The 24058-nt window shown below is 40.7% G+C and overlaps 1 long non-coding RNA gene across 1 annotated transcript in view; it reads left to right on the top strand.

The window, feature by feature from the left end:
- The window catches only part of LOC146833592 (uncharacterized), a 156509-nt gene that overhangs the window by 120139 nt on the left and 12312 nt on the right, over positions 1–24058 (top strand). Inside the window, exon 4 of the long non-coding RNA XR_014960254.1 lies at positions 14765–14872. This is a non-coding gene — a long non-coding RNA (uncharacterized LOC146833592). The remainder of the gene's footprint in view (positions 1–14764; positions 14873–24058) is intronic.

Here is a 24058-nt window from a genome sequence, read left to right as displayed (position 1 = left end):
ACTTTCCCACCACCTTTGCATTCTCCTGCCACCTCTTTCACTCTCTCCTCATTTCTTCTAATCTCTCACCACCTCTTCCATTTCTAATGGTCCATTCCCCTCTCTCATTGACTCTTCAATCATATCTTTCACTCTGTCCTTACCTTCCTCATACTCCCTCCATCTCTTCCACTCTCTCATCACCTCACCACTCTCTCACAGCATACTACACTTTCATTCCATCTGTTGAGTCACTCTCTCTTCTACTCGTACTCTTGCTTGGACTTTTCCTGTTAAGTCAGTCTCTGTTGTACCTGAACCATCTCTTCCACTCTTCCCATTGAGTTAGTCTCTCTACTAAGTCTACCATCCCTTCTCCTCCTCCCTTTGATATGAGTCTCTCTTCTATCCCTACCATCTCTTCCACTCTTAAATTGTGCAGTATCTCTTCTATCTCTACCATCTCTTCAACCACCTCATCCATTTTTCCTGCGTCCACCCTCTCAATGTTTTGTTCCTTTTGTTGCTGCCGCTTCTTGCTGCCTCTTCCAGCATCTTGTTGTTTCTTCCCCGCTTCTTCCAATCTCATGCCACCATCATTTCCCAACAGCCCCTCCAGTTTCTTATTGCCTTTTCCTCTCTCTCGCTGCCTTTTCAATCTTTTAGCATGTATTCTATTCTCCTGTTTTCTCTTCCTTTTCTCCATTGTCTCTTCTACTGTCATTTTGCTCCTTTCCCTATCACACTCTCTTCTTACTCTCTCACTGCCTCCTCAACTCTTCCACCTCCTCCTCCATTTTCATGCTGTGCTTTTCTCTCTGACTACTTTTTTAATTCTTCCACTATTTCATCAATTCTACCGTTGTCTCTTTCACTCTCCTACTATTTATCCTCTCGTGTTGTTTTTCATTCTCCTAAAACATAATCCATGCTCCCACGAAGTCTTTTATTTCACTATTTCTTCTTTTACTCTCCTATTTCACTTCCTCCATCCTGTTGTATCATCCAGATCCCACCACATCCTCCACCACTTAATCCATTATCATTGTCTTCCTCTGTTTATTGCCATCATTTTCCTCCCACCATTTCTTCCACTCTCCCGTGGTTTCTCTCTTCTCCTGTCACCTCTTTCACTGTTCTCTATTTTATCTCCCAGTGTGGGTTCCATTCTGTTGCTGCTTCTTCTGTTCTCCCGCTGTCACTTTCACTACGCTGTTGCCTCTTACACTCCTCCACATCTTCCACTCTCACAATGACTTTTCCTTTCTTCAACTGCCTATTTCACTCTCTGATCATCTTTTCTACTCTCTCACAATCTCACGACTCCCTATTAGTCTCTACCACTCTTCACATCTCACCCATCCTGCCAGCATCTGTCCTCTTTCCCAGTTTTTCTCCATCTTTGCTGTTCATATTCCATCCAGTTTATGAAGCTAATTTGCACTTATGATGAGTAACCCAACCAACGCCACTCGTACAACTCAAATATTCTTAATCTAAATGCTAGAAAAAGGAACAAAAGTGGCAACTATGTAAATGTATATGTATTTATATAGCGCCGAATCACCCCTAGGGGTATCTCAGCGCTGTACTCATACTGCTGAAGGAACCCTTCCTGGCTTTCCGTGTGAAGTGTCCACTCCTGGGCACCCCCATGGTGAAGCCAGGCATCCCAGCGCTGTTGGGGCTGTTGTGGAGATTAAGCAAGCTATTGCCCAGAGTTGCAGCGTGGGACGCATGATTAGAATAGGCACTGAGGCGAGAATATCCGGTCCGAGGAATTTATAGCCCGAGACCCTGCCGCGGCGGGAATCTAACCCTGGTCCCGGACCAGTGTCCTGCATCGAGATCTGCCACTCTAACCGTTGAGCCACACTTCTCCAGTATGAAGTATGAAGACAAAATATGATGCCCTGCTCATTCTTCAACCCCACATGTAGCAAGACATTGTAGCGTGATGAATCCTGTTGATCATACAACGATAAACAGTTTGGCTTGGGTTAGCAAGCTTGCGAAATGCTCCACATAGTTTAAACTAAAGCCTATACAATATGAAAAACACTTTCACAAAAATGACATATATGTACAAGTATCTATAAGTAACAAAGTACCTACTGTCAACCATTATATATATTTGTCCAAAATGAAATGATGGTGCAAGACAGAAATAATACAAAAGATATTATAACAATTGAGTGAAAAAATGAGTGAAAAAAGTAAGTGAAAAAGAGAGTAAAGAAATATAAAAGTAAATTCAGGAAGGCCATGGGACTCAGAACCGGAAGTTTGGAAAGAGATTTACAACAAACTCAATAGAGGCCAAAGAAAACACTAAAGCAATAGGGAAGCAACACTGTACAATAGAGTACAGTATACTCTAAGATCCCAGAAATCTTAGTGATACAATGTTAAAACACTAAAGTGCAAGGTTAGCAATAACCTAACAGGTTAGTAGCATGTACAAAATGTTACCTGAATTGGAAGAAAAAACATTATGAGCCAATCTGAGCAAACAGCGTCGCAGAGGGCAACCAATAATCTGGAGTACCTTATAACCAGTAGCGGTCCGTGGAGGGAGTTCCGTGGGGCGGTGAGGCGGGGCGGGGGAGGGGAAATGTAAACACCGGAATATGGATGAACGGAGGTAACTACACATTTAAATAAATAAAACCAATTCCTTTGCGCGCGCTGCATCGCAAAATGCGATGCAGCGCGCGCAACGAAATTAGTTTTATTTATTTAAATGTGTACTTACCTCCGTTCATCCATATTCCGGTGTTTACATTTCCCCACCCTGCCCCTCCCCCGCCCCGCCTCACTGCCCCACGGAACTCCCTCCACGGACCGCTACTGCTTATAACGTAATGCAAGATTTCCATAAGTAATATAAATCCTTCAGAAGGCTTATGATTACAAGAGAAGATAGCTTAAGCAGGGTTAGAAATCAGCAACTATAGAGCAGGAAAAGCCAGAAGCATGGGTGCCAGAGAGATCAGAAATAATCACCATATATCAAAAGGTGCTCCCAATAAAAGATTGTCCTTATAGAGAAAAACCTTTGGACTCAAAAAGTGGATTTGTATACGTTGTACCTTGAGAGTTAATTGACCTATGGTACGCTTAAGGTTGAGCATTCAGGGTCTGGAGATCAGCCATCCAAGCTACGGCAATCCAAAAGAACACTGGAACAATGCATGATCAAGTACAACGGGGCCCACTTCAGCTAGACATAAGGTTGCCAAAAAGAGTACACTGGTGTGGATTGATATTATGGGGTTCCATCACACATTGTGAGCCAGTAAATTCCCAGTACGTCATGTATTCAGCATTGTGTCCATACAGTCACATAAATAATGTTATTGGGCTTCGTAAGCCGATACCAAGTGAAGCAAATAGCAAGTCAGTTCAACCATAAGAGTATGCACTAGCATGTCAAATTTGCAATTCGTTAAACAACGACATGCGCACCATCACATATCAATACTACAACTTGCCAAACCTCAAAGGGTTAGATCCCTCTCTGTGCCTGCCTTACTCTACTTACTAAATTTGGTAACTAGAGAAATAAAAAAAATTAAGAAAGTAGAAATATTCCTCATGATCCCATAGATAAGGCATTATGATTGGATATAGTCACATATTTTGTAGATTTGATTTTGGAAGCTGGTATATCTGTATGCTGCTCGAATATCTACAATTTTTCTTTGCCAGGTGTATAACAATAATGCAACTATAATTATTTATGTGAATAGAAGATTTCAAAATTATACAGCTTGAAGTGGAATTTGGCTTAATTAATAATTTTGCACAACATGAAATTACACAATCATGATAGTTTTGTCCATTTCCTCCTCTGCGGAGAAAACTGCTCCTAAGGAAGGTTTACTTATTTTGTTGAAAAAAAACTGCGAAAGACTTTTTCATCATGCAGCTGTTTTTCTCATTAAAAATCTATCCGTGCTGTTTTTCTGGTTCATTGCAACCTTTTTAAAACATATTTAAATATCATGAAATGTCATACATCATTAAAGCGTTTCCCAGAATTGTATCCAATTTGGAGGAGAGAAGCTGCACTATTGCACATACCTCTAACAATTAGTTGGAATCAATCCACTTTTGTTTAATACCGCTGCTTTATCACTTACATTAGCAGATCCTGTGGTGTTCTACTTAATAGTTCATGTTCACACCATGCTCTCAAAGCGGATCTTAAGCTTTGCCACATTCCGATTTCACATTTTTGTTTTGCACTCTGAAATTGAATGAAATTGCTTGTGTTCCCTCAACATATATTCTTGTGCTGATTTTAAATGATAAATAATGAAATAAAAAGACGATTTCGCCCCTTACCGTTTTGTATTTTTACCGCCGAACTGTGATGAAGCTGACAGCATAATTTAAGTTTCCTGAAAGTTCAGAAACACTGTAAAAGTCAATGCGTTACAAAAACCCTGTAATAGTACAAAATATAGCGCACAAATATAAAACAGAGGATCGAGTTTAGATCGCGTTTTCAAGAGTCACGTATAGATTCACATCCAATGTATTAATTTCTTGGTGATTTCATTAAACCATTTGACTCGAAATATTTTATCTTTCTTGCATTAAAAAGCAACACAACAAAATCCTGTTAACGTCGAAGGTGTGTAATGATTTACTCTTTAGTAAAACGTGTAAATATATTTTAAAAACAGCCAAAAACTGCTAGAAAAAACAAAATGCTGCTGTTCTCTGCATCTCAAGTAAGTAATCTTCTTGCCAGACCGTCATGCACTGTTGTTACACAGAGTCCAGACATCTTGCTTTAGGCCATTGTAGGCAGATTGAGGTTTGACCTATAAACCCTTTGCTTGCTGTTCCATGACATGATGTATGACCCATCCATCAAGAAGGGCAAATGAGTTTCACCAGGCACTGATTTCCAGCTTGTTCTTTAAGAAATGCACTTAAAGACCAAGGACCACATTACGAGTCTGGCTGTCTGAGGACCGCCAGACTAACAGGGGCGCAGTGGTGGCAGTCCAGCCACAGCTGCGCCTGCGGTCTGACCGCCCAGTTACGACTTTAGCTGTTGGACCTCTAGTGCACTGCCAGAGCCGCCAGGGATCCACCATTCCCTGGCGGTGGCGCGACAGTCAGGGCCTCAGTAATATGCTAGTGGTACTGCTGCGGCATGGCCATGTCTATTATGAGTCTCAGGACCGCCAGAGGCGTCATGGAGGTCTTTTCGCCATGAAAACGCTGGCGGTCCTGAAACAAATGGGGCCCTACATGGCCCCATGTTGGCCATTTGCATGGGGATGCATGCAGGGGTCCTGTGTGCATGCACCCCAGTTCCTGCACGGCATGGACTTTGCAGTCCATGTAGGAACTGTTTTGGCGTTCCCATTGCGGTGCCCATTTTCTTTGATCCGCCATGGGAGTGTCAAAAAAAGCCTGCCAGACTAAGGAACCTCGTAATATAGCGGGCGGTGCAACCACAGGTTTGGGGGTTTGGGATCGGGCCACCGACGTGCCGGTCCACTCCCACACCACCAAACTCGTAATCGGGCCTTCAGTGCCCTGACATTTAGAAAAGTTTGTGTATTGGCCACAAAGTTCATTAAAACTTGATGTAAAAGTGCTGTATATGATCAAGTTGTGAAATGCCAGCTCTGTACTGCTTTGCATTTTAAGGGCTACACACTGCTTTTATTGTGTTGTACTACAAGAAACCATGTAAAAGTTATGATATGATATCTCTTGATATAAGAATGATATTGCAGTTGATAATATAGGGGGACAATTTGCTTAAATAGGTATATAACATCGGTATTTCACACGTTTGTTTATTGCTCTAATAAAGGATCACCAGGCCACTTCAGTGTCGTTAGGGGTACGCATGTATCCAGAGAGGGTGTCCATGGGTGAGCAAATTACATAAGCATATTCTAGAGCAGAGGTCTTCAAACATTTTTGCTCTTAGCCCTCTGAAGCTAAATGTTTTGAAGTCGGGCATCCCGTATAAAAACTATAACAAGAATAGAGAGGGTGCGGGGCAAGACTGAGCTCCGGGATGGCACTTAGGAAATCATTTCAGGTGTATTTCTCCATAGCTCATAATCCAAACTTTAAGTGAGACTTATAAAAGTGCAAATATGTCAAACCAAAGCAGAAATTAACCAAAAACACTAGTTCCCATAATTGGGGTGTTTTGAGCCTGGGTCTTTTGTGAGCCTGGGTCCATTTGCAACTGCACCTGATGCACTAAAGGTGCTTAAAAAAAGAGCCCCACCAACTCCCCATCTTCCTCATGGTATCTCTCTGAGGAAGCTGTCTCTGTCATTTTTGATCTAAAAAATGATCCACCCCACATTGCACCCCTTTCTCTGGGCCCATTCTTTGATACTATCAATGGATCTCACTACTTTCCTCTTTCACCTGAACAGTTACTCTGAGACCCAAGGAGTCCTGGACGATCAGAGCACTGCATCTGAAAGTGACCCTACTGGCCTTCTCCCTCTCATCCCCTTGACTCACCTTCAGAGCGTTAAATAACCACTTCCCTTTCTTACTGCTTTCTGCCTTCTATTTGCACCCCTCAATGACAGTGCTTTGACTCAGTATAAGAAAAGTATTCCAAGTGTTCCGGTTGCTGGAGTTTATCCCGGACCTCCTTGACAGGATTAATCAAATTTCCTGATTGTCTCTTTGTTTCAAATATGATTTACTTGTATTAAACTACTGGAAGCTAAACTGCTCATGTGTTTTTGATATTCTCTGATATTGTGCCTATTCTCCTCTCCTGCCCGCCAAGGCATGACATGTGGCATTTAGTCAATGTTGGGGTCTCTTACCTTTGAAAATAATGCTAAGGCCTTTACAAATACAAATTTCTTGTTGATCAATTTAACAGCTACTGTGACATACTATCATACATAGATGTCGAGATTACATAGGTAGTTATATATCATTAAGATTATTTAGCATAATAATAATGCAATAAAAAAATGATTGCTTTTCTATATACTAATATATATAGTAAATATGCAAAACTAGAAGTAATACATTAAAAACATAATACAAATGTATGTAAATAAAGTAATAACTACAGAATAAGTAATATAAAATTAAATAAATTATAAATATTAAAGTAAATATGAATAACAAAATACATATTATATATATATGTATATATATATATGTAAAAAAATATATATATATGTATCTATATATATGCACATTTGAAATAAAAAGTGTTAACAAATTAAAATTATACAATAACATGACTCAATAATCAAATCAAATCAAATCAAATTTTAAAACACAATCTTAATAATTACTCATTAAAATGAAAATATTTATCACAGTACACATATTGTGTAAATTAAAACCTCAAAACAAATTAGAAATTCAAAAATAACAAACAATTGTAAAATGAAAACCATAGCAAAATTCAGAAATACTAACAAAAAAATCAAGTAATTCAAATAGATATCTTGCCAATAAAAATGGACAAAATATTTTAGATGAGACGTCCAAATAAATAAGCAAACCATTTAAAAATAAATGTCACACAAACAACTAAACTCCAATTAAATAAAAATTAAACCCGAACCATAAATAAAACAAAATAAAAATTCCAAATTCACCCGAAAAGTTTAAAAATGAAAACATTTTGAAGCATAAAATGTACCATTTTCTCATTAACCTAAAAAACAGCAGGGATACTATTGCCCTTTAGATTAATACAATTTACTATTCCGACTCAAGCCTAAGCTACGGAAGCAAAAGTGTTGGACTTTGGGTGTGTAAGATTTACTATTCCCACTCCAACCAAAGTGACATTGGTGATATGGTTAGCCTTTTAGGAGGAGTAGGATCAGATTGACTAATCCCACTCGAACCTAAACAATTAGAGGATATTTTTTTACTTTGGTGGAGCCAAATTTACTATTCCCACTCCAGTGTAAGAAACAGTAGAGGAAGCTTTGGATTTTGGACATATTTTCTTTCCCGCTCTAATCCAAAAAACGCTGTTGAAAGTATTTCACTTTGGAGAGGTGAGATTTACTGTTCGCACTTTGACCTAAGCAACAGTGTGGAAAATGATGGACTGTGGAGGGTTCAGATTTATTATTTCCATTAAAACCTAAGCCACAGTAGGGAAAGCAGTGGGCTTTGGTGAGATCAGATTCAGTGCTTACTTTGAGTGGGGGTTTCTGGTGCTCAGCAATGGCTCTCAATTGCTAACACTGACAGTTATGCCGTTCTGCCACATGTTGGCGCTGACTTATTGAGAGATGGACACAACAACAGTTGTTTAATAATTCAATATACATTCAAAATGCCACCCAACCTGCCATGCAAGTCATTCTTATAGCTTGTGGGGCCTGAAACAGTCCAAATAGTCACTCTTGTAGCTGGCAGGTGCAAGCTGCAGTAACCTCCTGACAAAGGCCCTGGCACTTATTGTTTTACAAATTAAGCACTGAACAGATTTACTATACTCACTCCAACCTAAACAACAGTACGGAAAGTGTGGACAAATATAGAATTATTATAAAAGATATCTTAAAATCACATTTAAAGTAATATTACAAAAATAAAACACATTCATAAAAAGTTAAATGTTTATTAAAATGATTTTTATAAACAACTAAAAACTCTACTAAATCATTTAAAAATCACCAAACTTTATAATATAATGAATACATTTGAAACATTACGTAACAATTCTTAATAATGCATACTTTAAAAAATATCAGAAATAAACAATTTACACATTTATTAATCAAATTAATGATTTACATTTTCAGAACTTGTTAAAAAAATATATATACATATTCAACTACATTTCCACCATACCCCATTGCAAACGCAAAAACCCTTCAATAATTATATTAAAGTTAAAGCAAAAGCAGCATTTTAAAAATACAGCTAAAACAATAAAAAACTAAAAAGCATTACTAGAATCCATACAGAATAACACACAAAATCATACAACATTTCAAACTTATTAAAAATCCATATTGGATAAAACTATATTTAAAGAAACGAAATTAGAAACTTTAAAAAACTATCACTTTACTTGCAATATTATTATTAATATTTATTAATTCAAGGTTTTATATAGCGCTGGCTCGACCCGGGGGTATCAGAGCGCTATACAAGAGTATGGATATAGTACAGGAGTAAACAATTGTTCATACCGTAGAATTCAAACAGGATAGAAAACAAAGAACAAATAGCTAAATACATTTTGCATGTGTCAGAGTGGCAAGAAAGAACTATCTACATAAATAAAATGGGCACAGGTAATATTCCGTACCACGATAATCTTGTTACCACAACATATTTTTTACATTATTTATGTCTGATGATATTTTTGGGAGGATTTCGACATAGTGCATCAATTAACAAGACCAAACATCTGGAAGAAAATAAGCAATGACTTCACTCAGTACATTCTGCTACCTTTTATGCACTTGAAGGACATTGTTCCTGTTTTTTGTCCAATTTGCTACAAGTCAATTATCCATTTAAGATAGTCTCCCACAGACAGCTCATCCAGAGCAGTTGTAAGTCAAATGAAAGTATTTAATTTATATTAAGCTTCTGCAGCCTCCGCCTGCCTTTTTTATTTCCCAGAGTGCTCCAGGCCATTTTCCACGCTAAGAATAAAAGCTTGATTGTTAGTGTTCTCCAGCTCCAAACAGCAGTGGTTTAGCTGATTGTGACTAATGAATTCCTCCAGAAAATCTGTAGTGAACTCTTAGTGCCTTTGAAAAAAAGACTGCCTCTGAATTGGGGTGACTGCTGTCTTAGAAAAGTTATAGTAAATAAGCTAGGTTACTGAGAAACATTTAACAAAACAAACATGCTTCTGCAAATCTGTTGCAAGTGGGTAACACTCCATCTTAATGTTTGGTTTTAAAGTGGCTATTCTTAGCAGAATGTTTTTGATGCAATTATCAGACCACAACTTAGTGAGTTCCCAAGCACTCATGTTTCCCAGGTCCATGTGTGGGTAGCTAATCCACTCCAGGCTGGGATGTGTAGTCCTGATTGTATGATGGGATAAATTGGACTACAGAACCCAGAATGACATTTTAAAAAAACAGACGATGGGAGCACATCATGCATGGACCAGGAAAATTGACAGCTCTGATGTCCTAGAGTATGCCACCGCTTCCTGACTTATGGCATCAACCTTAAATGATTAACCCTCAGTACCAAACTGACGTAATCTAATTGCCTGTAGTTCCAACAATGCTAGAAATCAAAAGGTGTGATGTACAAATGGTTTTCGGTGACAGATCATGAGATTCACAAAATGACAGGCATTCCATCAGCAATACCACAAGTCGCAATACACCAAAGGCACATTGCATGAATCAAATATCTTTCCGACTTCCAATGTTCACTTAGCAATACCTGATTCGGAAGGAGGAGCAGCATGGAAGAGGGGTCCCCCTCCTTCCAGATCCTTATTAATTGCAATGACATGTATCAATTATTTGTGATTGGAATCCCAGTCATAAACCATTGATGTAACATCACCTTCTCACTGGAGATGGTACTTGATTTTCAACATGGAAGCTGAGAATGCCGATCACAGCAACCTCAAACCATTGATTGAATGCCAATGTAATGTTTTCATTGCATCCCCTCTTCTTTTTAAGAGATTAGGGCTGACAAAAAAAGGATTGGCAAAGCCAACAGCCCTTGCTTAGGCAAGCAGGTCCGATAGTTAATTTTTATCTTTTATGTTTTATTGCAATCATAAGCTACAAAAGTAAAAGAAAAGAAGGAAAATATGTAACTGTCTTATGCTTGAATAAAAAATGTACATTTAAAAAACTTTCACTGATGCAGCTGTTTTACAAGTGACTTTTTTTAAACAGCACACCTTTCAGTCGTGCATGCATTTTATATTATTATTATTATTGTTGTTATAAACAAGAAAAAAGCACTACCAAGTCAAGCTCTCAAATTGAAGCTGCATTTGTTGTAATGTTACCATAACACTCTCTTTTCTAGCATAACCTTGTAAAAAGGAGTGCAGGCAAAAGAAATAGCTGCTAACTAAAATGAATATAAAGATTACTAAAGTAAAAAAAGCACGCTATGAACCACCTTTTACAACTGATCAGAAAGGAACAATGTTTAAGAGGATGTGTACACTATGCAGTCTTTCAAAGTGAAAGGAGTCAATGAGTAAAGCGACCTAACTTACTGCAACATGCTGTATTGGGCAGAAGGAAAACGTGACTGACAATTTAAAAGGCCAATGGATGACTTCTGACTTCTGCTTGCCAAAAGCCCCACTGGGTATGCATTATATGTATAACGGGGCCACCACGCATGCATATTTTTGGGGAAAAACTATACTTTAGTGAGACAGTCTCAAAAGCCACACCTTAAAAATTGGGATTATGGGATGAGGTATGCTGCTCCATACTGTGCTCAATCTGTGCTATTTGCAAACGGTTACAAGAAATTCCAAGCTGATTCCTGCCTCATTCATTTTATTGAATTAGGAAGTTTGTAATTATTTGCAACTTGTCCCCTCGCGCTATAATTGATTGGTACATCCATTGCTCTGCAAAAGAAAAGTCTGACTGCAGCGCAACGCAAACCAAGTTGTGTTCTGTGACCATTCATAGTGTTGGTTGGGGCATCCTAAAATTGGACTCACAGGCACAGAGCAAAGTTGTCAGTTGAGGTGTATTTTACAAGTGTTTGTGACCATTGTGAGCTGTCCTTGTGAAGATAGACAATTACTCTGTGAAGCCATTATTCAGAAAGTGCAAAATGGACTTGATGGTGACTATGATATAGTCATATAGCTTTCAAATGAACTCGCATCACCGAAGATGCTATGTTGCCAGTCTAGAGTGTTTGTTGAATCTTGTAGTTTATTTTAGGACTTTTTTTTGTCTAACTTCAATTAGAACATTTGAATTTTGGGAGCTCTATTGAAGACAATGGAGTGCTCTGGGGCTTTTAATGGCTGGTAAAAGCCCGGAGTTCAAACATTACAATGTTTGCCGTTCAGAGATGTTGCTGTGAACAAAGGGCTCATGGAGCCCGACGGGATTTAAATTCCCTCGGGCTCACTGAGGCCTTTGTCTTATTTGTTAGAACATTCTGGCCTTTAGTGGCAGATTGTTCTAATAGCTTTATAGCCCTCCGTAGATGGGCTATACTGGCCATGAAAGGCTTGCTCCCTTGTTAAAGCCCTCGCCTTCGGCTCGGGCCTTTAACGCTGGAGTGAACCTTTAATGCCGATGCGGGCCTTTAATGGCCGGTATAGCCCGCCATATATTGAACAAAACACATACAAGTACCAGATTACAGTAATTTGCAATAGTAAAGCCTGGGATTAAGGCAAGGCATCAGTGGTTTAATGTTTCTCCTCTGTAACATACACCTTCTGGCCCGGGCAGCCTTCTCCAAAGAAAAGTAGATTCAAACACTGTTTCTGTTTGCTGCTGGCGCCCATGTCTGCATTTTGCCATTTTTTCTTCTCATTGCTCTCCTGCTTTTGGCCCTCAATTTCTCCCTAACCCTCTCACTTTTTTTTCCGAAACACAGTTACAGAGGACGAATGGGAGTGGGCACCAAGGTTGGGTTCACCCATGGCATTGTCTGATCAAAGGCCTGCCATGTGAACCTTGTGTATCCAAGATGTTACCCTGCAATATTAGGAAAAATACCATTAAAAAAATTACAAAAGTGGAAATTCAATCATATCTTGGCAGGCTTTCTGGCTGTATGATCTTGGAAAATTTGAGTTACTATCATCACATTGAACACTGCCAGTGCCAAAATAAAAGGAAGGAAAATGCCCCCCGCCGCAAACTTAAAGGCAACCATAACTGGCGAGCAGTAGGCACCTCATGGCACTGGGATCTGGTGAAACTGCAACTACTGCACTAACAGTAGCTAGGACCTTGCCATTGACAAATTGTAGAAAGAGTGCACATATTCCTGGAAGCTAATACACTTGGGTGTCCAGCACAGGTCCAGAAGGGAAGGCTCCATGCCACAAATGCAGGATAGCCACTATGTAAATGGGCTCTATTAGGCTTCATTGTATGCAGATGTATCTTATGCGGATAGCCTAAAAGTCGCTCATGAAGAAGTTGGTCAACTCTGTAATCGGTAGTTCCATTTTTCGAATCATTTGTAGCCTACAATAATAGAAAGTATGCCTGTCTAGAAAAAAACATGTTTTTCTTTGACGTGCATGGCAGAAAACAACATTTTCAGCATTAAAACTGGAAGGCACACCCACAGCAATTCTCGATTCTCAATGCATTCAAACTCTGCTGTTAGACTGTCCCACTTGTGATAATGCAGTGTTTCTGAGTCACTGAAGTTTCGTTTGGTAGGTGTTGCACTTATCATTGACAAATATGAAGGTTGCACCAGTTAATGGTCGGTAGTACCTTCTCTGCACATACATTTGAAAGCTAGCTGGAAACGTGATCATTACTGGTCAGTCCTCTTTTGGGCAGGGCCACTGGATTTATGTGGCAGAAGAGGACCAAATTATGCGGCAAGGGTGACTGAGTTATGCAGAAGGAAAATGCAAATACTGCTGCCTAATGTGGCATAATTTGTGGCAGTATTACTTCATTATTTTGTCACTTTTATACATGGTAACATGGTCTGGGCAAAGGTTTCACCTTATTAGTGCCAATTTAGCACCCAAATATAGAAAACGGCCATCCAACTTTTGGGAAGGACTTTCTGCTGCGCGTGAACCTGTGTTGCAAATATTTTTGTAACTTTTAATCTGTTTGAACTAGAAACATTTTTGTAATCTGCATATTATGCAGCAGATGATGGATTATGTGGCAAAAGCGGCACATTTATAGCTATGCGGAAGCACTGTAGCCGCAAAATCGCATCATTCCAGAGGCCCTGCTTTTAGGACTGATGAAGCCTACATGAGCGGTGGTACATCCCACTTGTGTTGTAGCTGTTACCACCTTTACCCATAACCTCAAGCTGGTGCCCTAAATAGTTGTGTGCCTGAAGAGGATCTCTGAGGACCATACTACGTCACCCTTCTAGTACAACCAATGAGAATGCAAATGACCTCACTCATTCAAACCGACTGAACACGCGTTTATCTCATGAATATTAATTGTGGAAATCCAGAATGCATGACTGAACTGGGCTCTCAAGGAACTTCAGCGTGATCCTTTTTGACAATTTGCTCCATTAATTTCACCCGTGGACTGGTATACATTTTCGATTAGGCCTTTGACCACCAAATGATTCTGCCTAGACAAGCATACAGCGGCCGTCGTGAATGGCGCCCTTTATGTTAGGTTTGAGCGTTTAATATCCTTTAATATGTCTGGTCATTAGTTCTGTCTGGGCGCTGGCTGGGACAAGCAGGTGTGTCCGTCCTCATATGTACATAAAACAGCTACTGTTTGCGAGATTTTTGGCTCTCGCGTAGCCTTTGCATATTTAAACTGTGTTGGCCAGCTATGCAAAAAGGACAGAACCACAAACTATATTTATGTATATTGCCGTTTAATGCAAATAAACCATACAGCCATCACATGCCAGGAAAATATTCCGCAAACCCCACGGTGTGTTTCTGCTTGGCGTCCACCCAACACCTAGAGTAATCCAAATATGGCTATTAAACCTGGTGGCGGTCACCAGTTTGGTAATAATGTATAGTTTGTATATGCAACATCATAAATCCTATTAATGTGCATTTTGGAGTCTCTCGTTAAAACGTCCGTTTTTTTGTTTTTTCTTATGCTTGCTACAGAATAAAGCGGAGTCTGTCTGAGAACGTTGGAGCCCTGACCCGGCATGCACCGCGCCCGCCCTCTAGCTCGCGCTGTTGGCAGGAGCTTTCGCCTCCTTCACCTCGAAGGTATCGTATTGCTTCCCACTCTGCCTTTTTGTTTTTTCTGCCTCTTATAGCTCGCACCAATTAATGTCAGCTCATATTGGGATCCGTCTAATTTGGGTCTGTGTGCTTAAGCTCCATACGTCCGCCAGGCCCTGTCCTCAGATGCCTTCCCTGAAAACGCTGCGCGCTGCGATGGCGGGAAGGCCGTCGGCTGTGGTACAGCCTGTTCTGAACATGTGCGTTTCCTTCTTTTGCTTTGAAACGCTTGGCGTCCTCAGGACTCCAGAGCAGACAGATTTCCCCAGAAGCTCTATTCACATGCAGTGCACATAAGCACAATTGTTTTAGCTAAGCACACCCACAAAGGAAGTACCTTACATTGTGTACCAATCTACATCCAACCAGGCCTGGCCTGTTAAATACAGGAAAAGAGGAGCCAACTTTGACAGGGCGGCTAGGGGTGGAAGGCGCTTGGCAGGTTAACTTAGGTTGTTGAAGCCTGTGGCATTATAACACACTTCTCTCAACTCCGGAACTCAGCAATTCCCAATCAAAAGTATTAGTAGTGAAGAAGTCAGAAAACTAGCAGAATGGTGTTCTTGTCTCACCCTCCTTTGGAGGGTGTCACTCTCCATAGGATCATCGCCACACTCTAAAAAAGCAAAAAGCCTTCCGTTGACTTAAACATGATCACCCACCCTGGAACCCCTCCTCACCCTCATATTTGTTTCGATCTCCATTGATTTCAGTGGGCTCACCACCTGAGGACTTGATCTCACCCAGCTTGGAGACTGAAACTGTTGAGAGCTGTGGCAAAAGAATCGCTCCCCTCACCTCCTCTCCACTTTTCCCTTTCCATCCTCTTCCCTTTGCCTCACCTACCAGATTTCCACCCTTCCTCATTGGTTTAGCCATCTGTCATCTTCCCTTTGTCATGCCTGTCTCCTGTTCTTTTCTCTGTCCCTCCAGGGCGACTCCTCCATTTGAGTGGAGAAGTGACACCCAACAAAAAAAAAGCCCACAGAAAAGCCCAGAGCTGAAAATTAAAACGGTAATAAAGTTTATTTATTGCCATTTTATTTTTCAGCTACCCGTCCCGAACTCAGATCAGGATGGGGCAGGCCCATTGCTGCTGACTGGCAGCAGGAAGCTGTGCGCTTACGTTTAAAATGCTCAACCATCTTACTAAGGCCTGCCAGACAAGAGCATTTTAAACCTCTCAAACCTGGCTGTCTAAGACAGCCGGGTTAGGGAAACTGCAGGCCTCCAGTGCTATTAAGAGCGCTGTGAGAGGCCCCTCCCTCTAATCTTGAATGTAACTCTCATGCTGAGAGACGCGCCAGGATTGGTGAGTGCAGCGTTTTGGGTCCTGCTTTGAAGTCTGTCCCGATAAGACCCAAGCAAGGAGGATGTTGTGCCAAGAAGGTAAGTGTATTTAATTTATTACTTATTTATTTTATTTTTGTCCCACCTACCTCATCACCCTCCGTTCATGCCAGCCGCCACTGCCTCCATCCTGTTTCGTCTTATTATCACAATTTTATTTCCTTTTTTTCTATCCTCTTTTTCACTCCTTTTCTTTGTGCCTCTGTTTCCTTGAATTGTTCCATCTCCAAGCCTCCTCTTGAACACTAGCTCAGTGGTAAGTGGAGCCCGCCAGGGACGTAAAGCTGGCTCCCAGTAGCCTCTGCGGTGCGGGGGCGCACAATCCTTCAGTGGCCCCTCAAACCTTTCAAGATGACCCATTTAGACAAATTAATATCTGTGAGAGGCTAAGGGCCCCTCGTCACATTCTGCAGGAGGGCCCCATCATTTTGCGTTTCAACCCTGGAGCCAACGTTCCACTATGTTAAAAGGATGACATCTGCTTTGATCTGCAGGTCACAAGCACCAATCAGAGAGAGGTCAACTAAGGCTTCTGTTTTTTCAGGTTCAGTTTAATAGGTACCATTAAAATAGTTTTTAGCAATGTCTTTTATTTACACCCCTTAAAACATGAGCCGTGCAGCAGAAGGCACTGCAGAAGAATGTTATTATTTTGCTGGTTAAATAAGATGGCAGTCAACGAGTGGTGGGGAGAGTCAAGAATGGCCGCAGCCTGGTAATAAGCTTGGCCAAAGGAGGCGACTGGTCATTACCTTATCTTTAAAACAAAATGTCCAGAGTCCTCTGATTATACAGAGACGTGCTGGGAAAGCTGTCGCTTCTTCGAATTCCTCTAATTCCTCTTATCTTAAAATCTGGCCTTCCATTTACTTTTAAAATTGCCGAGAGCCTTCCAGGCCTTTAAAATCCGGTTTAATGAATACAATGAATGTTGCACCTTTACTTCTGGATACAGCCCTTCTTTATTAAAAGCCTTACCGACATACAAATATAAATTATTATAAGGATCACTTTTAGCACCCATTATGTTTGTTTATTTCATGTGTTTGTTATTGGTCATGAGAGGACTGTGTCTCTTTGACATGCCTGGTTTCTGTTTTTGAACATCTGGTCAGCCAGCTTGCAGTGCATGGCCGCTCTCTGATCTTTATAAGCAGCGCAGAGCGGTGAAGAGCTTCACTGGAGCTGGAGAATAAAAAACATGCATTCCATAGCAACACTCACAGGTACTTAGCAATTCATAATTCCAATTCCAAACTGCAAAGCACATTCGGCCACCCTTTGAAAATCACATGGGAAAATGGGAGACAGAGCTTCCCACCTCTCACTGCATTTTGCACTGAAATGCACTAATGCTGTGTGACCGCTTATGTGCTTGCAAACCAAGATACGGTTGGTGCTTGCCAGGGGCTGATCATTTGCATAGTGTAAAGGGTTCAAGTTGGACTGCTTGCATTCTGCATATGCAGGCCACATACACCAGGAGATGCAGTGATCAGATCATGCACTTCAATAGGTAAGGATCCTACAGTGTGTGCCTTATATGGTCCTGCAACCGTATAAGGCAGATGGAATACAAGCGCCAACCTGGCACACTCCGTTATTGAATGCTGGGATGGAGGTCTGCTGCCGCAGGCAGGCCTCATCCCCCGGCATTGGCAATAGCTCTCAAGGAGTCCGATTCCTGCCCCGTTAATGTTACTGAGGTGGGTGGTTCGCCAGTTTTGCAAACTGTCACTTTGTGTTGCGAGGGCTTTGAGCACACCGGGCACCATAAAGGGAAACGCAGTTTGTAAATTAATCCAAAAATGGTGCTGCGAGCAGCCTCTTTTGAGGCTCATACCCTTTTCTGTTTATTGTGACTCTGAAGAAGGCTAAGGACAAGGGCCAGACTGGCCGTAGCGGGCAGCAGGATGTTTCCCACTGGACCAGAAAGGGGGGGGGGGGGGCGGTTTTAGAACTGTGGGGGCTGGTTTTGTTACTGGGGGTGGGGCGGTTTTGCAGCACTGCTGCAATATCGGCCCCCTGTAACAAAAGCGGGAGCGGTGCTTCTCTCTAGCACCCAGGAACAGCCTGTGCAGGTAAGAGCTGTCGGGCGGGGTGGGTGGTAGGATTTTGCAGATGACGCAGAGGGAAAATTAAATAAATAATTGATTTTCCACCAGCGGTCTGTCAAATCCCCCCGATCTCCCACCTCACCGATCTTACATGCATGTGCCGCTCCTGCTAGCACCCCCCGCTACTGTAGACGGTTGAGCAGATTGCCAGGGCTTGTTGCTGTTCCCAGTCCTGCCGTGCAAGGGACTACAGCTGACACCTCATTAGTACTCTCATACAGTGCTACACTGATCATGCTCTTCATGTCCTAGGAAAGGACACAACCCGCAAGGTTGCACACTCGCTTCCTTGTGGACATGGTGGAGGTTCCTGTTGCTGCCCTGAAATTGGCAGGGTGGCAGTCAGGCTGCACTTCGGAGCAGAACCTAGGGTCATTATTGCACCACTTTGCACCACTTTAATCATGACATTGACAGCCAACCCCACCATTAGAAAGAGCGTGCAAGGCTCCATGCATTGAGTGTCAACTTTGAAAAATCTACACGGAACATGGATTTGCGTTAAGATATTAACAAGGAGAAACATTTGCCCATCCAGTGTTAACGTGTAAAGATGCCAAAATAGTGCAGTAATACTGTTTCAAATGGTGCCACATTATTGCACATAATTTGCTTTTTCTTGTCACATAATTTAGTAAACCCTGCTGCATATTTTGGTCCTCTCCTGCTCCATAATTCCATTGGCCCTGCCTATACATATCCACCATATAGCACCATAATAATGATCAGTTGTGATGGAGATCAGATATACGCTAATAATGTGCAAGAATTTCGACGTGTTGTCAGAAGGGACCGACCAATTAACTGCACTGTTACATGAACGCATATTATAAGCTTTTCTCTAAGCTTTTGAGCAAACAATTATCATTATTATTATCTGTAGGATCACCAAAAAGGCATCATGTTCCTAGAGACCAACAAGAGAAAAGGCAGTGTTAACACAAGGTGCAACAGGATAAAAAGAACAGGAAAACAATCCAGGGAAACTCAATCAGCTAAAGGGGTAGATTTAGTCCTGTCCGTACTAGGACAAGGGCAAAATACCAGTCGAAAGAGAGTGCCATAATTGAAAACCCATAGCTGGAAAGGCTAGGCCTCCAAACCTTCATGTTTAAAATGTGAAACCATTTTTTTTGCCTGATTAACATAGTTTTTGCAATACAGTTTGGAGAATTTCCACGTGGTCCACTCCTTGGTGTTCAAACCAATTTTCCGTTTGAGTTTTTTGTCAATTTCGTAGTGCGTCATTCGCAATTCACCTATAGGTGAATCTCACTTAAAAAAAATTAAGGCAAAGCAAGATGCTCTTTTTAAGCAAATCGTAAGATCGTGCAATTGATGTGTAGTTTCTGTACCTGTAAAAGATACAAGCCACAAAACTATTGCTACAAGTAAGAATGTTCCTCATCCCCCTAGTTTACGTTCAAATCACAATATTTTAATGTAGTGTTAGAATGTGCTGTCCTCGCCTTAATCCCGTTTTTTTGTTCATGAATTTCACAGGACCACAAACCTAAACCTTTGATTGACAGTAAAAAAGTTAATTTGTGAGATACAAATCCCCCTCTACTGGCACCATAGTTAAGATATTCTGATTAATGTCCATCACACCTAATTTGAGCAGATTGTAATGCAGATTTATATGACTAGCCCCTGGCTTTAATTTGAAATGGCACATTTTTAGACAGCGGGCTTATAAGAAAGCTATTTCGGTGAGTATTAGTTTAATCTCGTGGATCAAAGGAAGCAAGTCTTGAGGTTCAAAGGAAGAAGTCTGTACAGTAAATGGATTTCTGAAACCCTTTCAGACACCCCAATGCGCATAATGGCCTCCTTAAAAAGTTTCCATCCAAATGTAATGCATGTTCTGCTGCAATTTCCAACCTATTGGAAAACTGTGTATGCATGATAATTACAAGTCCGATTCTCTATGCTCGGCAGCTTCATTTTCTCAGTATGACGTCCCATCTAAAGGCTTTCACAAGATTTTACAGTTAGACCTAACCCCCAGAGCATCTGCTGTTCCAGAGAATCAACAGAATACGGAAGACTGCACCTTCTTTGTGTGAACTTGTCAGTTTTGTACCCACATTCTATATTACTGTAAACAACAGCCTTTCTTTCGAGATTTTGCAAATCCTAATAATGATAAAATCTTTGGGTTGAAGCTAAATTGAGGCTACTGCAGGACGTTGCCTTTGAACGCCTCAGCAAGTGCCCACAAGAGGGCACCACATTTCAACAAAAGAACTAAAAATGGTCTTGTTAGGGGAAAAGACGCACTCAAACGGATCCAGGAGCTGAAAGTAAGTACCCAAATATTTACTACACATGGCTGAACACGTAGAGAGGGAGGAGAGATCGTGTGTACCAGTCGATCACCACTGTACATGGCTCAGGGAAGTACAAACTGATCAAATGCACTGCAGACGTTTTTCTTCCCACAGAACGAAACAGAGGCACTAGATATGATAATTCCTGGTTGTGAACAGCTTTTTAATTTATCAGCTATTACTTCAAGGAAAAAGTCAAAATTCCAGGATAGCACCACTTTAAACCTGACTTTGTCAGCTATCTCTCAGAGATGCAAAGGAGGTTTGACTAGCATACATCCTGGACTATATTCATGCCAGATTACCAAGAAATTCACATTAGATACATTTTACATAAAACACTTCTAAATGGAGTTCACTTATATATTCAGGACTTATAATGAAAATCTAGCAAGGATTGAACATCTTTCTATGACATCCCTGATGATAAGAGTGAATTCCAAAATGACCATAGGAGAAAATGAGTATGACACCTGAAACCCTTGGAGGTTTTACTCTGTTAACCAGTAAATGGGCCTGTTGACACTTCCACACAATTGAATTTATTTCAAAGCAGTGTGTTCATAAAAATGCAAAGAAACTGTTGAGACCTATGGTATAACAAGGTATAAATTGTGCTAAATAAGGTGGTTTAACAAAATGACTACTAACATTATGTGTGATGAATTATATCTACCTGACACTTTGGATCCAATGGCTTCCTGAAACCTATCTTGGGGAAAGAGGAAGGTTGAGAGGGGGATTTGGGGTTCATTAGATTTTGTGCAAAAGACTGTATTTGAAAACAGTTTTATAGGGGTCATCTTGCACAAGCCTAGATGCCATTATAAGCTGAGTCATCTTTTTAATCAAACTGTCTAGTGTGTTATTATTACACAAGCTCAGAGAATTTGTACAGACCCAAACTCTTAGCCTGAACAAATACAATACCTGTCCAATTCAACTACACAGGTTGCAGGATCAAACATTGTGTACTGTCTATGAGTCACGCAATGCTCTAATATGCGGGTTGGTACAACTTTTGCTAAACAGATTACAGCCACCAGATCAGACCTTAAGTTGAAATAACCACACCTTGAGTTTTTTCATGAATTGGAACACATTTTACAGCTGATAAAGCCCAATACCGAAAAACAGTGCCCCCTGTATGTTGTTTCCTAACTATAACAACAACCAATTTTCTCTTGGCCAGTGCACAAAGATGTCTTCTTGCTGTATAGGTAACCAATTTAGAACAAAGCCAGGAACACATTCATCCATATTATAGATTACTATACACCGTACCTTCAACTTATCTTGTAACACAAACAGTAAAATTGAATTGAGAAGTGTTGAGGCATGCTTGAATTTGCATATTCTTCAAATAAGTTCAGCTACCACATTCTTGACCATAAGCAGTTATCTATGCAAAGGTAAAGAAAACTGGCATTTAGGAAATTCCCATTGTCAAATAAAAGTGTCAATATAACAGCCATGAAAAATCCTGAGACTATAACTGTGCAACCCTTACAGTGTCAGAATGTGTCAAGTCAAGGCACATGATCTCCACCATTAAATGTCTGATAGTAACATCTGGACTCTTCATAAGCTTCAGGATATCTGGTTATCAAATCCATAAACTTCCAACGTTGCCTAGAAAGTCTCGGGACCCGGTGAAGCGTTGCTGACTTAAATTAAACTGGAAAGGTTTTGACAATGGTAGCAAGGACCTCTGCATTCCATCTCCATGGCCAGGGAAGTGCCCTCAACAAGTCAAAACAGGAGTTTACAATAAAATCGGAGATATTTATGGGAACCTGCAGGGGATGCGGGAGACATTATTGTGCTTTTTTCACATGAAGCTGATAATGAAAAATCCTATGTTCATCAGATCATGAAAATAAGTTTTAACTGTAATATTGGAGAATAAAAGCATAATGTAGACTTATAGCTGACTGCCGAGGGCTATACCACTTGTTAAAGGCCCAGAACACTCCTGAGTCACAGGCAAGGACCTTTAATAACTGGTGTAGTCCAAGGAAGAAGGGATTAGAATATTCCACCCACTGAGGGTAGAATGTTCTAAATTACAAAGGAGGAAATCGAAAGACAATCATTGAAATGTTGGAGCCGACGGATTATACCAGCAGTTATTAGCCCTGATGCACTTCATTGTGTTCAATGGAGATTCAGCTACACCAGTGTTCTAATTTGTAGAGCGAATTTAAATACACCAGAAACAAGCAGATAGTAATTTGTTCCAAAAACATATTAGAATTAGTTTACTGTAATCAACTTTTCTGAAAAAGGCTATAGTTCAGAATGAGTAGTAACATGCAGAGATTATTTCCTATGAACCATAGTGTGCAAAAATAAACATACTGGCATACATATCACATTTTTGCTGATCACTGTTCATAAAAAAAAAAATAGTTCATAAGAAAGAAAAGTGTTTAAACTGCCCCTGTATTGATGCTCTGTTGCTAGCCTCTCACATTGGTTGCTGACTTTGGTAGCAGGAATTATAATGTCACAACTCAGCGGTAGTAATGTATTACAGTTGAACAGCTATGTCACTTTCTTATTACTCTTGAGTAGAGATGTCACACACAAAGGAAATATGGAAATAGAGATAAGGTCCTATGATGGGATGACAGGATTTCTCATATTATATGCAAATAACAAATATTGGCTGTGGTATAGTATTGATGTGGCAATGAAGCAGAGCAATTTCATTTAATAGTGTGTGATCATAAGGGGTGAGTGTCTGGAATCTGACAAGAAGTCAAAGACGGCAGCAGTAGACAGAAGCAGTAGGCAGCAGTAGACTGAAGGTCGATCCTAGATTTTTTGTTGTAGAGTTGATGTGTTTTAAGCAGACTCTTCCGCTCAAAATGTAGTGCATAATCACACATCAAGATACTAGTATTGTATGAATTATGAAACTACAATACAAAATAGAGGATTTAATTTTTGGATCCTCCCCATTGCCACTAATTAGTCAGGAGCAACCATCAGGAGAAAAGCTTTTGTTCCATATATGATGTTCTCTAGAACACAGCAAAAGGGACATTTTTACAAAATGGACATGCACTGTGACCAAAGAAGCCAGGAACTTTGGGCCTGATTACGATGCCAGTTGAACCGACCATCCGACCGCCGCAGTCGCTATCTGATTCCGACCACAGAGCCTGGGAAAGTTCCCCCCGCCGTTTTACGATGCAATCGCTGCTACCCCAAAGGTCTCACCTACGGCAGTGCATATACCCCTGAATATGTCTCTGCAAGTGCATACAAACTCACAGGACACGTGATATGTACACACATGCATGACATATGTGGCGATATGCCTTGTGCACCATGTACCCCATTGCTGGGGTGTGGCGATCTGT

This window comes from Triturus cristatus, chromosome 4_2 (assembly GCF_964204655.1).
Source record: "Triturus cristatus chromosome 4_2, aTriCri1.1, whole genome shotgun sequence".
NCBI classification, from domain to species: domain Eukaryota; kingdom Metazoa; phylum Chordata; class Amphibia; order Caudata; family Salamandridae; genus Triturus; species Triturus cristatus.
Note: the sequence above shows the minus strand (reverse complement) of the source record. Positions and strands in the feature narration are given on the sequence as shown.